Source organism: Chrysoperla carnea, chromosome 5 (genome assembly GCF_905475395.1).
Source record: "Chrysoperla carnea chromosome 5, inChrCarn1.1, whole genome shotgun sequence".
Taxonomy (NCBI): domain Eukaryota; kingdom Metazoa; phylum Arthropoda; class Insecta; order Neuroptera; family Chrysopidae; genus Chrysoperla; species Chrysoperla carnea.
This window is the reverse complement of record NC_058341.1, coordinates 70,252,071-70,266,804: the sequence shown is the minus strand read 5'-3', so window position 1 is coordinate 70,266,804 and position 14,734 is coordinate 70,252,071. Positions and strand designations below refer to the sequence as shown.

Here is a 14,734-nt window from a genome sequence, read left to right as displayed (position 1 = left end):
GATGGGGCATGTGTAAGGAATGGGAAGGTTGTGCAGCTATGGCTGACTAAGTTAGGAACTATCCCAGTATTCACCTATGTGCAAGCCAATGGAAAACCATAGAAAACCATTGGCAAGGATAGCCGGCATCCGATAAACAAATGCCTACCGAATATCATAAGTGATTCAGTTGAGGATAAGGAGTACAATTATACTCTGATGGAGTACGCATACAATAAAAAATGAAATAAAAAAAAAAAATCTGCAAAATTACAGACGTCAATAATTTATATTCCCAGCTGAATAGATACAAGATCAAAGAGCAAAAATTCATTTAATAATAAATGAAACCAGCTCAATATCAATTAAGAAACTAATGTAATACTACGATGAATATAAAACTAAGTATCATTCAACTGAGATGTCAAATCCGTAGGAAAAGAAAAAAAATTCCCACAGATTGTTTACAATATAAATATAAATGAGATAAATACAATCTGTTTATAGAATGTAAGTCACAAATAATACGTGCTTACTAACGGATACCGTGCTCCAGGCTCAGGAAGAAAAAACCTCATCCATAGAGTATGGACAGCTGTTCAACAAATACTTTTTTACTGCAGTCATAAAGTTCGATCCATCTTTTACCATTATATTATTAATGATTTTACAATTCATGAACTTATTGTAGATTTTTATGGCCTGATTACGCGGCCCAAAATCGACACATTTGTAACCGCAGTATGGAGGTAAATAGCCATGCTTTTGCCTTGTAGGACGATTTGAAATTACTCTATTTTCGAGAAAGTAGTTTTTATTTTTAATTATAAATTTGATCATTTCAAGTACATACAGACCATGAAATGTCAGGATTTTTTTGTTTTTAAAAATAGGTTTACAACTATCTACTTTCTTCAGACCAAAAATAATTTTAAGTACTTTTTTTTGTAAAATAAGGACTTTTTTAGCATAGCAATTTGACCCCCATATTATAATCCCAAACGACATGATCGAGCAAAAGTTTGTATAATATATAAGTAATAAGGAATTTACATCAACTCGTTTTTTCATTACTCTAAGTTGATAGCATACTTTGTTTAATTTTGCACACAACAAGTCTATGTGAGCTTTCCATTTAACATTATAATCAAAAGTGATTCCCAAAAACTTTACTGACTTAGTAAGACCTGGAATAACATCCAGCTCACTCTTGTTATTAATTTTAAATTTTTGAACTTTGGTTTTACTTAAATTTAATGACAAACCATTAGCTCTACACCAATCATTTACTGAGCTAAGAGCATACTCAACCATGTCGCCTAGTACCATTTCATCCAAATCATGAACAATCAAAGTGATATCATCCGCATAAAGGAAGACATCATACTTAAGATTTTTAAAGTTCATGATGAAAGCCGGCAGATCGTTTATGAAGAGTTGAAACAGTTTTGGGCCTAAAATACTACCTTGCGGCACACCCTTTGTTATTTTATTCCAATCGGAATTATAAAAATGTCCATTACTACTCATTTCAACTCTTTGAAATCTATTATTTAAGTAGTCTGACAAGAGGTCGCTCGCACCACCTCTAAAGCCAATTTTATAGAGTTTTCGAAGTAGCAAACTATGATCGACGCAGTCAAATGCTTTTGATTGATCAAGCGCAATCATCACAACATGTTCATGGATATTCAAATATTTTAGCACTGCATCAGTGAGATTAAACAATGCCTCATTAACACCTTTACCTGTAACGTAACCGAATTGATGTTGTGAAATAATATTATATTTATTTAAAAAACTATCAATTCTACCATTAATGAATTTTTCGAAAATTTTAGAAAAGACAGGTAAACAAGAAATAGGTCTAAAGTTATTAATTACATTGTTGTTTTTAACTTTTTTTAATGGAATGATGCGTGCAAATTTAGCTCTATCTGGAAACCTAAATGTGGATATCATACATGAAATGATATCTGTTATTGGAATTAAGATTAAATCTGAACATGATTTTATGATATCATTCGAGATATGAAAGATATCCTGTGTGGTTTTATTCTTGAGCGAGTCGATCACAGTTCGCACCTCACTTTGCTCTACTTCATGGAGAAAAAATGTATTTAAATTAAAATCTGAATTAATTGAAAAATTGGAATCGGGTTTGATATGGCTCATTATATTCAAAAAATAATCATTGAAAGTATTAACGAGGTTCCTTCAACGTTTGATCATCCTCAGTAACAATTTCATTAAGAGTATTAGATTTGCCGCTTGTACCCATTTCATCTTTAATAATTCTCCATAAAGTTTTAGAGTTACCCTTTGCAGAACGAACTCTTGCAGCCACACATTGCCTCTTGGAAGCCTCAATAACCTTGTTGTACAATTTTGAAAAATTTTTAAGTTTCCTTTTTAAATCTATATTGTTTGAGATTTTTGCCAAAAATCTCAAATCTCTCATAGTTTGAGTAGATTTATTAATTCCCGATGTGATCCAGTCGGGTGTATTATATTTACTTCTTTTTGACTTAATAATCGGACAACTGGCATTGAGACTCCCAAGGAAGACACCTAAAAAATTATTAAATTTATCATTAACAGTCCGAGCCTCAAGCACGGTAAGCCAGTCCTCGTTCCTTAAGGTTAATTAACATTGTTCTGAGTTTTGACAAATTGTCAGTTTTAAGAACTTCGTTATTAAATGATAACTTAATTAATTCATGGTCAGAAAAGTTACATGGACTTACACTGACCCCGAAGTTAGTCATATTTGTAATAAAATTATCAATCAATGTACTAGATTGATTTGTTATACGAGTGGCTTCCCTAACAGCGAATTTAGCCCCGTAAGATTTTACCATGTTAAGGAACGATTTACAATTTTCATTTTCAACAAATAAGTCAATATTAAAGTCACCTGCTAGAATGAAATTTTTATTTTCATTAATTAATTTTTCCATACAAATATCTAATTTTATAAAAAAATCATCAATATCACCTGAAGGGGATCTATAAATGCAGGCTATTATAATAGGATCCTTCTTACAAACAACCTCAATTGCGCAACATTCAAAGTTCTTCTCAATGTTAAAAGTTTTAAAATCTAATCTTTCTTTTAAATTTTCTTTATTTAAATTAGAAGATAAAATCAAAGTGCCGCCTCCATTAGATACATTTCTATGACAGCTAGCAACTATTTCATAATTATTTATTTTTAAAGCTTCTAATTCATGCTCTTTGAGCCAATGTTCAGTTATGCACACAAAATTAGGTAATTTATTACTATTTTTCTGTTCATCTATTAAGTTCTCCAATTGAAGTTGCTTGTTTCGAAGACTGCATATATTAAGTAAATTTAAACCAAATTTATTCGCTTTTATGTTAGCATTTCTAGCAGGCGACTCAATATGTTTTTTTGTCGCTTAGGTCTACGTTCCCGAGTCATCGCAATTTCACCATGACTTGATGGTTTTACACTTGTGGGATCGCAGAGGTCAGCATTACCACCGGCAGTAGTTAGCTTTGATTTTTGCTTTGTTTTTCTTTTTTTAGAAATCCCATTATTACAATTCGCACTTGATCTGTCATCCCTATAATCATCATTTATGTATAATTTAATTACTTTACAAATTTTATTTTTCGCTTTACTACTAAGCAAACCAATTCTATCTATAAAATCAAACTTATTCAAAATCTTGTTAGTATATAAGCACATTATATGCTCGTGTTTAAAAATTTCTTTTTCAATAAATTCATTTACTGAAAATATATAATTGTTATCAATTTTTCCACTATAATCGAACGCTATAGTGGAGCATAATACATTAGTATTAGATAATTTATGAATCATATTAGAAAATTTATTTTTTTTCGTTCGTCATAATTTATTTCATTTATAATAGACGAACTAAACAACAAGATTATAAAATCGGATTTCGTCAATTGATCCGCTTGTTTCTTTAAATCTTTAGTAACATACTCAAAGCTTCCTCCTGGCTTTACGTCCGAGAAAACCTGGAATCGCTTTGGTAAAGATTTCTGTAAAAAGGATGACAAATCTCGCGCTATAAGGTCCCCAATAATCAAAATTTTTGGATTTACCGTAGGGGACCAAGTGCTTTTTAAAGGCAAATCCCTTGAACAATTCACATTAACTGACGATGTTGAGCAACTTACATTTTTAGAGTTTGTAGTTAAACTAGCACTTTTTTTTGAATTCCCAATAACATCTTCAGCCGATTCTACTTGAGTTGAACTATCAACATCAGTGATCGTCTGAGTAAAAGTATTAACAGACATTTTCGAATTTGTTTGAACCGAAACATCTTTATATATTTGTGCAACCGAATCATTAGCATCAGGCAATTGTACCTGAATACAGTGTCCGAATTTAGTGTCCGTTTGGGCACAGTTATTTATAAAATTTTTTGAATCGGTTTGCATCGAGACGTCTATCATTAATTTTACGATCTCAAACTCAACATCGTCAGTTTGCACTTCATTATGACACAGAACCACTGCCGGTCTATTCAAATAACCACTCAATTGAGAACTTAATACTGTTATTTTAATGTCTTTATCGTTTATATTTTTTTTTTGTTCATCAATTTTCTTAACCTGTTCACTGATGATATTTTCAGCTGCGGCCAATTTGTTCCTCAAATCACTTAGTTGATCACTATAGTCCACTTTTTTGTTGTCATTGTTTTCTTCAGCAACAACGGTTGTGTATGATAAATTTAGTTTGGATTGTGATGCTACTGCATTACTTCTTGTTTTTCTTGGAGGAACTAGAAAGCCAACTTTGCTATACATTTTAAGGCTTTTTTGGGCTGAGGTACAGTCTTGCTTGATTGTTTTTTACACTATTAATAAAAATTGACACTTATTTACATGAAGTGGAGCGCACTTCATTTATTAATTATCACAAAAATTACATTATAATGAAATGAAAGTATTCTCCAGGTTCAACGGGGCGAATAACAGTAGTTTGAGGTGTATTTAATAGTGTACGTGAATCTTTAGGTAATTTTCTTAACTCATCAACTGAGTTCACATTAGTGAGCATTTTTAAAAGAGATCCGGTGGCCACTTGACTTATATTATATTGGCATTGCCATTGTCCTATTTGAGTTCTTAAATCAATTGTTGTATCAGGATCAATAGTTTTAGTTTGCACAGAATAACCAACATCGACATCTTTCACAGTTAAAACGCGGTCACTAATTCCCATTTGAATTAAATCAACACCATTATTATCAGAAATAATATCATCTTGATGTTCAATGGAATTTTCTGGCAATGTAAAATTATTAAAACTTGTACTATGAGCTGAATCTTGTCTATCATCAGAACAAATATTCTCATCATGCCTTGTTAGCAGTGGCGAAGGAATTTCTTGCAATAGTGATCCATTGTGGTCTCTTTTTAATCGCCGATTTTTTTGGCTTTTCGACAATTCTCCGAAAGGCTTTCGGGTAGTCATTATTACAGCTATTAAATATAATTGTATCCTTAGCTTTGTAAAATTCTGCTCACAAAACAAAGACACAATGTTATGAAGTATGAACAAAAAAAATTAGATTTTAATAAATGAACAATATTACCTTAATTCGTCATATAATTAATAGGATCCACACTTAATAATTTTTTAAATAATTTTAATGTTTATAAATGATTGGTTGATTAATGATAAATAAATTATTGGTGTCAGTATTTTTTCTGTTCGTTTTGGTTAATGCATATGTAAACAACATATTAAGCGCATGCGCGATGACTCACCATGAGCATGCGCATAAAATTTGACATTAAAAAGATGTCTTGAAGGATTCATGTTTTTGATTTCCATGAGAAGTCTTTAAAATGAATACATTATGTTATCATAAAACTGACGTCTTTACTATGAGTTCTTAAAGAGATCATAATTTTGATTTCAATAAGAATTAAAAAATAAGAATACTTATATATGTCATAAAACTGATGTCTTAAAAAGACATCTTGAAGAATTCTAGAAATTTGAGTTCTTAAATATGATGTCTCTAAGAACTCATATTTGGACTTCTGTCAGAAGTCTATCAAAAGGCTTCTCGCAGTATTCTTTATGATTTGGATGCTTACTGGGTATATATGACTTAGTGACTTGATTTAACAAATTGTGTACCGTATTTAACAAATACGAAAATAGTTATATTAAGAAAAATAAATATTACAATAAGTGCATACCTAACCTACACAATTTGTCAAACCAAGCGACCGTTTTAATTTATACATCATGATATCGTCTCTATAAAGACAGTTAATCATATATTAAAAGGATTAAAGAAAATCCTAAGTTTACTTAATCAACTTTTAAAAAAAATACAATATATAAATGACATACTCAAAAAAGAGTTAGTCATATCTAAAAGAAACAATATAGTTTCAAAAAATTAGTAGGTATGATTTATGTAACATCAAAAATTAGTTACAATGTTCTCATCTGACAAAACAATATATCAAAAAAAAAAAAATGGCTCATGCTAAATTAAATCCTGGAGTGTTAAAATCACCACACACCAAAGAATACATGAATTAAAATATAATAGCTAGCTACCCCATTCTACTTCTCTTCTCATGAGTTCCCTTTCTGGCATGTGTGTAAAAATATTATTGATTAAACTGAAAATAATATTCACAATTTTCAATAAGTCTACACGTGGCAAACTATGTAGCACAACTAAAAGAATAGCATGAGGAAGAAGAAACAGCTTATTAAATATGTTATTAAAAAACGAGAATAGCATGTTGTTTTAGCAGAGTTATCATGCGCATTGATAAACCCGGTCAAATTTGGAGCGCTGTAACTACGTTAAAAATTAACAAAAATTAATAAAATTTGCGGGGAAATGTTCATAAACGTATTCTCTATAATAGTGCTCTGACCTAATTTTATGATAAAATGACAAGAAAAAAAGTTATTAAACAAAAAAATTTTTGACAAAATTTTGTCACTTTTTTGCTCATAACTTTTTAAATTTTAAGTTTATTGCAAAAAATTACATAGACAAAATTGTAGCCACGACAATTTGCTACAAATTACGCCTTAACAAATTTTTGGAGAAATCAATAGTTTACAAGATACAGCTAAAAATATATTTCCACCCCTTTTTTCAAGATGGCGGGCGGGGGACAAGGGCGCCAACCCCACAAACTTGGGGTTAAGGTTGTATTGACCCCCCCCCCCCCCCTACATGTTCCACAAATAAAATCGCGTCCTCCCAAAAATGTTCAGTTTGGCCCTAAAATTGTAACATTTCAATGGACTAGTACGCTATTAAACAGTTATGTAGAATATAACAATATAATATTCACAAGAGCTTTACTAAAGGTGATTTACTTCTCAATTATTAAGAAAATAAAAGATAACATAGATAAGCAATAGATATTTAGAACATGTAAGAGTAATGGCCGCTGATTATAAACATTTCAATTATCTCTCTCACACTTACTATTATTTAATTATTGTTCTCTCTTCAACAGTCTAAATGGCCGTGCGGTTTAAAGCGCTAGTTTTAGAACGTAGGATTATTTAGACTTAGGTTGCGGGTTCGAAACCAGGCAGCGGCAGTGTGAACAATTTATAATTAATGGGAGTGCAGATTTGATCACATTGTCGTCGCTTGGATAAGAACGAAGTAACCGACTCCACCCACATCAAAAATGTAATTGTATATGTTTGTAATTGATTAAATAAAGATTAACAAATAATGATGTGGGTGGCCTCTGTGATTAGGCATGCGTCACAAAAACGGAGGTTAAACCCCATTATTATTATATTATATTGTTCTCTCTTCGGATATCTTTCATTTTTAAAACATACTCCATTAAAGTCACAAATTGAGTTTTTTAAATGAAATTTTAAATTACACTTTACACAATTTATGGTATTTCTTTATAATCACAATAATTCACTAGTATTCCAATTACTTATATTTCTTCCTTTAAAATATGATTTTTATTTCACAATTTAATATTTTTATTAACTATACAAAGCAGCAACAAATCAAGCACCGTAGGATTAATGATATGTATAAAAAAATACGTAGTTAGTTCAAGCCTGAGATCTTTTTTTGATTTTGACCACCCATTCCGAACAGTTTTCCCTAGCTCTATAAGCGTTTCGACAGTCTTGGTTACGTCTTTAATTTCAGTTAATTTATCTTTACCGAGTTCGGATATATCAGAGATTAGGCTAATATGAGCAATTAAATCTTGTTCGTTAGTTTTGAATTCAGTGTCCGGCAGACTCGCTCTTGAGAGTGGCTTATGCTCTGTTTCGATTAAAAAGTGCTTCGTGTAGAGATACTGTAAGATTCCCATACAAGGTTTTACAATTGGCCCAGTCATGGTCCATTGCTGGTGGCCAGTTTTGCAGCAATGGCTGAGTACTATATACCATGACTGGGCTATTAAAATAATTTCATCGGATGATAACTTGGGCCCATTGATGGGTTCAGTTAATTGGCCAAAGATTGAAGCCAATAATATCCCAGTAATGGGAATAAATAAAATTTGTACTAAGCCAGCAACGATTTTAATGAAAAAAAAAATTTATTGAAACTAAAAATATTGAATTAAAAATACAATAAATTTTATTAGTTTAATTTTTTTTGGTTCGCTCCTTACGACCACCTCCGCGATCCGCTGCACCAGATAACCAGCGACCCACTTTTCCTGATAAATTTTTCAACTCTCCTGAGTCCGCAAATTGGTCAGAAAGCACTCCTGGAAAAACATCAATTTTATATATAAATATTCATCTTCAATTAAAAATTAATTGTTGTATAACCTTGTACGTACACTATAGTGTACATACTTAGCTTACCATCTAAACATTTGTAGGTAGCCGTATTGCTAAAAATTTTTTTCCCCAAGCCATTGACAGTACGACCTGTTCCCGAGTATTCTAACTCCACCGTTTTTTCCATGGTCACTTCCATAAACTTTTTTATAGCAGACATTATTTTTAATTCGCCCCTTGTTATAATCTTATATAAAATCATCTGCAATAAAAATTTGATAAATTAATTTAAAAACTTCTGTTACTTACTAATTCTTTAATTTATTCAATTATTTAACATTAAAACATGTGAAATGTTTTATGAAAGACTTCTGAAAACATTAAAATTAAAAACAATAAAAATTAACAGATTGATAACTTACTAAAGATTCTTTGTGTTCATCATTCGCTCTGAGTTTATTATCGAAATCTTCGAACTCCTCCAATGTCTTCAATGGCAACGATCCATTTATCCCTCTCTTTTTAGCTTCTGTTAAATTTATCGATGTCGCAGATCCATTTGTAACTGTAGTATTTTTAAGTTCATCAGTTTTGTGCTGAATATCATACAATATGCTTCTTTTCGTTGATTCTATTTTTTTTCCATTATCAGTGTGAGGTTATAAAACTTTGTCTCCAACATTGTATCTATTTGATCTGAAAATGTCAAACAATGTATGACCATAAGTGAAAATCTTTGTAAATAATTTAAACATACTGAAAAAAGAATACTCACTTTTTAGTTCAATTAATTGCGGATCCGTCAAGGTTACCGGCGGCGATTCATTATCTACACATAATGAAAAATTAATGAGAAGGAATGGTTTAATGACTGTCAATCTATTGAGTGTATTCAATAGTTATTTTACTTGACTTATATATTAGATAAGTAAAAAAATTTTACACGACTGATTTAAGATAAATAGAATAAAAAAAAATATATTAAAAAATTAAATATGTTGAAACAATAAATAAAAACTCGTGGAGATTAACCAACTTACGTGATGATTTTTCTTTTGGTCTTTTCTTTTTCGAATCCTTCGTTGAAGTGCCTGGTACATTAGCTAAAAGAAATTAAAAACAAAAAATTGACAAGTTTCGACCCCCGTGAAGTTGGCCACCGCATTTTTTGTTCCAGAATAAAAATATGGTTCGATTGTACTCGCATAAAGGTGGATTGTTTCAGAATTTCACCCTTTTGTACCACCCCGTTCCCGAGATATTCAATTTTAAATATGCGGGGGCCAACTTCACGCTGGCCCTCGCATTTTTTGTACTGCAATTTTAATGCCACCATTCGAAAGAGCATCCATAATAAAGGATTGTTCCGAAATATGAAGGAGATAAAATTAGAAATACGGGGTGGGGAGCAAAAAATATACCAACCATCTAATGCTAGAAAAGATGTAACAAATTCAATTGAATTAAGCTGTAATCATCGATTTCTTACTAGAGTGGTATTGCATTTCATTTTGAGTAATTTTTACTAAAAACCGCAGCCATGGGGAGGATACTTATGGGGGGACAATTATATGCTAATGAACAATTATGTAAATGTTACTTTTTGTGACGTTTGTACTGTAATACTGTAAACTGCAGTTGATAGATATACATTAATAGACGATTGTTCCAGAATATCAAATTGATCCAACCTCAAACGGGGCGTGGGGGAGGAAAAATGTACCCCCGATACTAGAGTAAATACATAGCGCATTCGTTTGTACCAAGCTATTAATAGAATTTTTTTAAAGATTACTTATGAAAGAGCTTAGTTTTCCATTTTCACTATTTTTAAACAAAGAACGTAGCCACAGGGCGGTTATATATATGCGGGGGCCAACTTCACGCAACAAGTTCAAAATGACAGAATTATTGGAAAATGTAAAGGTTTTCATCACAACCCTTCAAAATTAGTTCAAACACTACCAAAACTACCCCCTTGACATGCGTTTTTTTTAATACGACGCAGAATAACTTTTATAGTACCGACCCAAATAATGCTCCCTGTGACTACGTTTTTGGTTAAAAAAGAGCCAAAATAAAAAACGCAGCTATTTTATAAGTAATCTTTTAAAAAATATTATTAATAGCCTGGTACAAACGAATGCGCTATGTGTTTACTCAAGTATCGGGGGTTCATTTTTCCTCAGCCTCAACCATTTTTCCCATTTGAGGTTGGATCAATTTGATATTCTGGAACAATCGTCTTTTAATGTATATCTATCAACTGCCAGTATTACAGTATTTCAGTCCTAACCTCACAGGAAGCAGCACGCATATATATAACCCTCGCATATATATAACCTCCCTGTGGCTACGTTCTTTGTTAAAAAATAGTGAAAATGGAAAACTAAGCTATTTTATAAATAATCTTATAGTAGGGGAGCTCAGAGGGCAAAATGCGTTTTTACTCCAGCGTTTTATAGACCTATCAGATCGCGAAGATTATATGCTAAAGAAATGAAAAGTTTATGTGAGGTATACCTGTTTAGTGGTGGGGGAAGCGTGTATAAATTTTTAAAAATGTAAAAAAAAATCGTTACAAAAAAATTGTCAAGCGCGTCAGAATTCAATAGCGTGTACGGTCTACGAACTCCTGTTTACAGAGAAATATTAGTCTGACGAATTGCTAGTTGCAGGTAGCCGTATTACGAGGTAGAAGTTGGGGAAAAAATGTTTTTTCTCGGATTCGTCAGCTATTTAAAAGAGGGGTTAAGTTAACTATAAAAAGTATCCTATTACTAAGACTGACGATTTGGACGTGACCAAAAGTTTATATCGATTTTTGAAAATGCAAAAAAAAAATCATGACCTTGAAATACTCGTGCGTGTCAGAATTTTTCACAGGTGGTTCAACTCGACATTCTAGCAGTGTAAACTCTTAATCTGATGATTTGGTAGAGGAATTTTTTTAATCTGACGAAAATAAAAAAATTTTTTTAATTTTTTAAAAAATTTTTTTTATGTATAAGATAATTAATCATAGGAAATATTTTATAAAAAATATATTCATATTCTTTTATATTCAATCTTCGTCATCCGTTGAATGATCCTCGTATCGAAAGTTTAAATCAGATTGATCATTTTCATCGACATCTTGCATATCTGTAACAATAAATAATGATCTTAAAAATCTTTTATTTATTTTTCATGATATTATTACAGCGTTAAAAACTTACCAGAATCGGTAGAATCCGGAATATTTCCTAAAATCTCAGGTGTAACAACAATATCTTCATAAGCTTCTGGTAGTTGATTTCCAGTAAACCAAACCATCTCTAATTTCCCTTCAACATTTTTCCACCCGAAGTCTGTTGGTGACATTTCACTGATAACACGATAGTGAGCATTTCTCCACAGACATGCGATATATTTTGTTCGTAATAAATGCTGTCGAAGCTCTGATTGACATGGTGGTAAGTTACAAGCATCGTAATTACGGACATGTAATGAGAAAGGTTGTGTAGTATCAGTAACTTTGTATGTCCTATTGAAAATTTCAATTCTAGCTCTATTAACATCAGATAATTTTCTTAGACCGTATAAATGGCAAATAAAAGATTCCATTGTCAAAAATAATTCATCAATTGTGTATGTTTCCAAGCCTAAATTGGCAAAGGCTTTCAGAAAAACTTCAGAGCCCATCATTATGTCCAATGGTTTTTTTTTACCTCGCTTATAAAGAGCAGGATTAAAATCACATCCTGTTAATGCGTGTAAAGCTGGTAATGCTTGTGAAGCTAAAAGGCCTAACTTGTCAAAAAGAGCAGAAACATCGACATATCTGCGTGCATTGCCTACTCCAAGATCGAACCATATTTTTACAGAGGCTTGCAGATGCTCCATATTGGCTAACATGATCACAACAATATCAGTATCTGAAGTTCTTATTGTAACCATTGCATCTTCTTTGATTTGACACGTAAAAAATACGATTTTTGTATCTGCTTCTTCATGGTCTTCACAGGATAAATCATAATCAATTTTTCGTGTAACTTTATTATCCGTAACAGAATAAACGTAACATAAATCGTGATTCAGATATATTGTTTTGTTACTAATAATCGAAGCCATCTCAGGATCAGTCCAATGATCAATCAAAAATTTAACAAGAGCTTCTTTGAACTTGATGTTTTTTAGTTCTTTAGTAAAATCTGCCGTTCTCGTTTGTTGTGGCCCGCTAATATTAAAATCTTTATCATCAATAGTACCTCTGATAGTATGTTCGCGGTCTTTTATTGACGGTGTAAAATAGCGATCAAAAATAATAGCTATGTGACTAGCTGAGTTATTCACAAGGCTTTGAAGGATTCTTTTTGACAAATCTCCGAAACTGCGCGGCACCTGCTTCAAAGTATTGAAGAAAAAGAAGCCATCTACAATAAAGAAATCCAACTGCTGCGGTGGTTGATCCATTTGTTCAACTTTTTTTCCTAATTCTTGCATTAAAACAGACTTAACAGTCTTATTCATAGAACCATCAATGTGACAAAGCGATAAAGGGACAGGAGTTATTGGGAAACAGAGAATTTTGTCAAGATCAATATTGGTATCGATTGCAAGTGATAAAGCCAATAAACGACCAAATAAATCACGCTGTAATTTAACTTCATGAACTTTTTGTCCAATTTTGATTGACTTTTTTTCTTTAAACTTGCAAAAGTCATTACAGGATTCTTTTTTACAGCTTTATGGAATCTATTAAAATCCACGTTACATTCAGTGATAAATTGATCACGCAGAAATTCGCCGGATGACATGGAATTTAATAAAGAAGTTGCAATTTCTGGCGTGCTAGCTTGTCCCGTCGAAATATTATACAATTGATCTTTGTCCAATGAGTGAGAGAATGGGTTGGCAGTTTGTTGAACACTATTGAGGAAAGCTTCCATCTGCTTACGATTATTTTTTATTCTATCTGGTTTTAAATCAGATGCAATGTCCTGTTGATCACTGTTTAATCCCGCACGAGCTAGCACATGGGATATGATGCGCGTTCGACCCCCGTGATTTCTGGCCCAACGTTGTCGAGCAGAGATAGAACTTGATAAATTAGTGATCCCAGTGAGTCGACGGGCTGCCTCCCCGTTGATTGTTTGCTCCAACGTCAAATCTACCGGGATCCGAGAAAAAGGTTTTGCTGTTCTTCGGATACCGAATGAACCTTTTTCAACTTCAGCTCGAAGGCCTGGATGGGTGTCGTCTAAATGTTGCAGTTGATTTAAATAGTATACAAGCCACCGACTGTAGTTAGGCTGATTATAGGTAAAAAATAAGCACACAATTTTACCGAGTGTATAAAAATATAAGTCCAAATCCCCAATTCTAATACTTTCAATAAAAGCGTGATAAAGATTTATAAAATCAATATACATCGCATAGAATTGAGAAGTTTTTCCATATTTACCTTCTAACGTTTCAGTTGTGTATTGATCGTACTGTTGAAGAACTTTTTCGGTATCACTATGTTGTATTTGTGGACAGGTATCTTTATGCTGCATGAAGGTCGTTAAATATTCTATTACCGACTTTTCGATGGTGATATTTTTATTTTCTAAAAATGTTTCGAAATGTAATTGCTGGAGTGTTACTGCCATGAGAGAATGTAATCGTCTACACCGATTATAGTTTTTTCCAGCTATAAAACCTGCAACTGAACCATCAGCAATCAGGTCACATTCGGTCATAATATGAGTTAATCCACAGTCTTCAATAAATGTTCCTATTGCCTTGAAAAAAGCCATCTCAATATGGAAGGCCCCCATATGAATAAAAATATTATCAAATTTTGGTGACTCCTGTGTTTGGATGCAATAACTTATTCTTGCAATGGCTAAATCATAAGTGACCTGGATGTATGGAGCTTTACATTCTTTTGCAATTTTTTGGCTCAATTTAAGGGTTTCTAAAACTGTAGAATGATTTGTAGGCGAGTCG

The 14,734-nt window shown here is 32.2% G+C and overlaps 1 long non-coding RNA gene across 1 annotated transcript; it reads right to left on the bottom strand.

Annotated features, from left to right (window-relative positions):
- Nucleotides 1-8,635: 8,635 nt before the first annotated feature.
- LOC123301469 lies at nt 8,636-9,572 on the bottom strand. Its single transcript, XR_006535432.1, has 4 exons — nt 9,534-9,572; nt 9,181-9,454; nt 8,843-9,020; nt 8,636-8,742 (listed from the first exon to the last, which is right to left on the bottom strand). It is a non-coding gene; the product is annotated as an uncharacterized LOC123301469 (long non-coding RNA).
- Nucleotides 9,573-14,734: the final 5,162 nt, after the last annotated feature.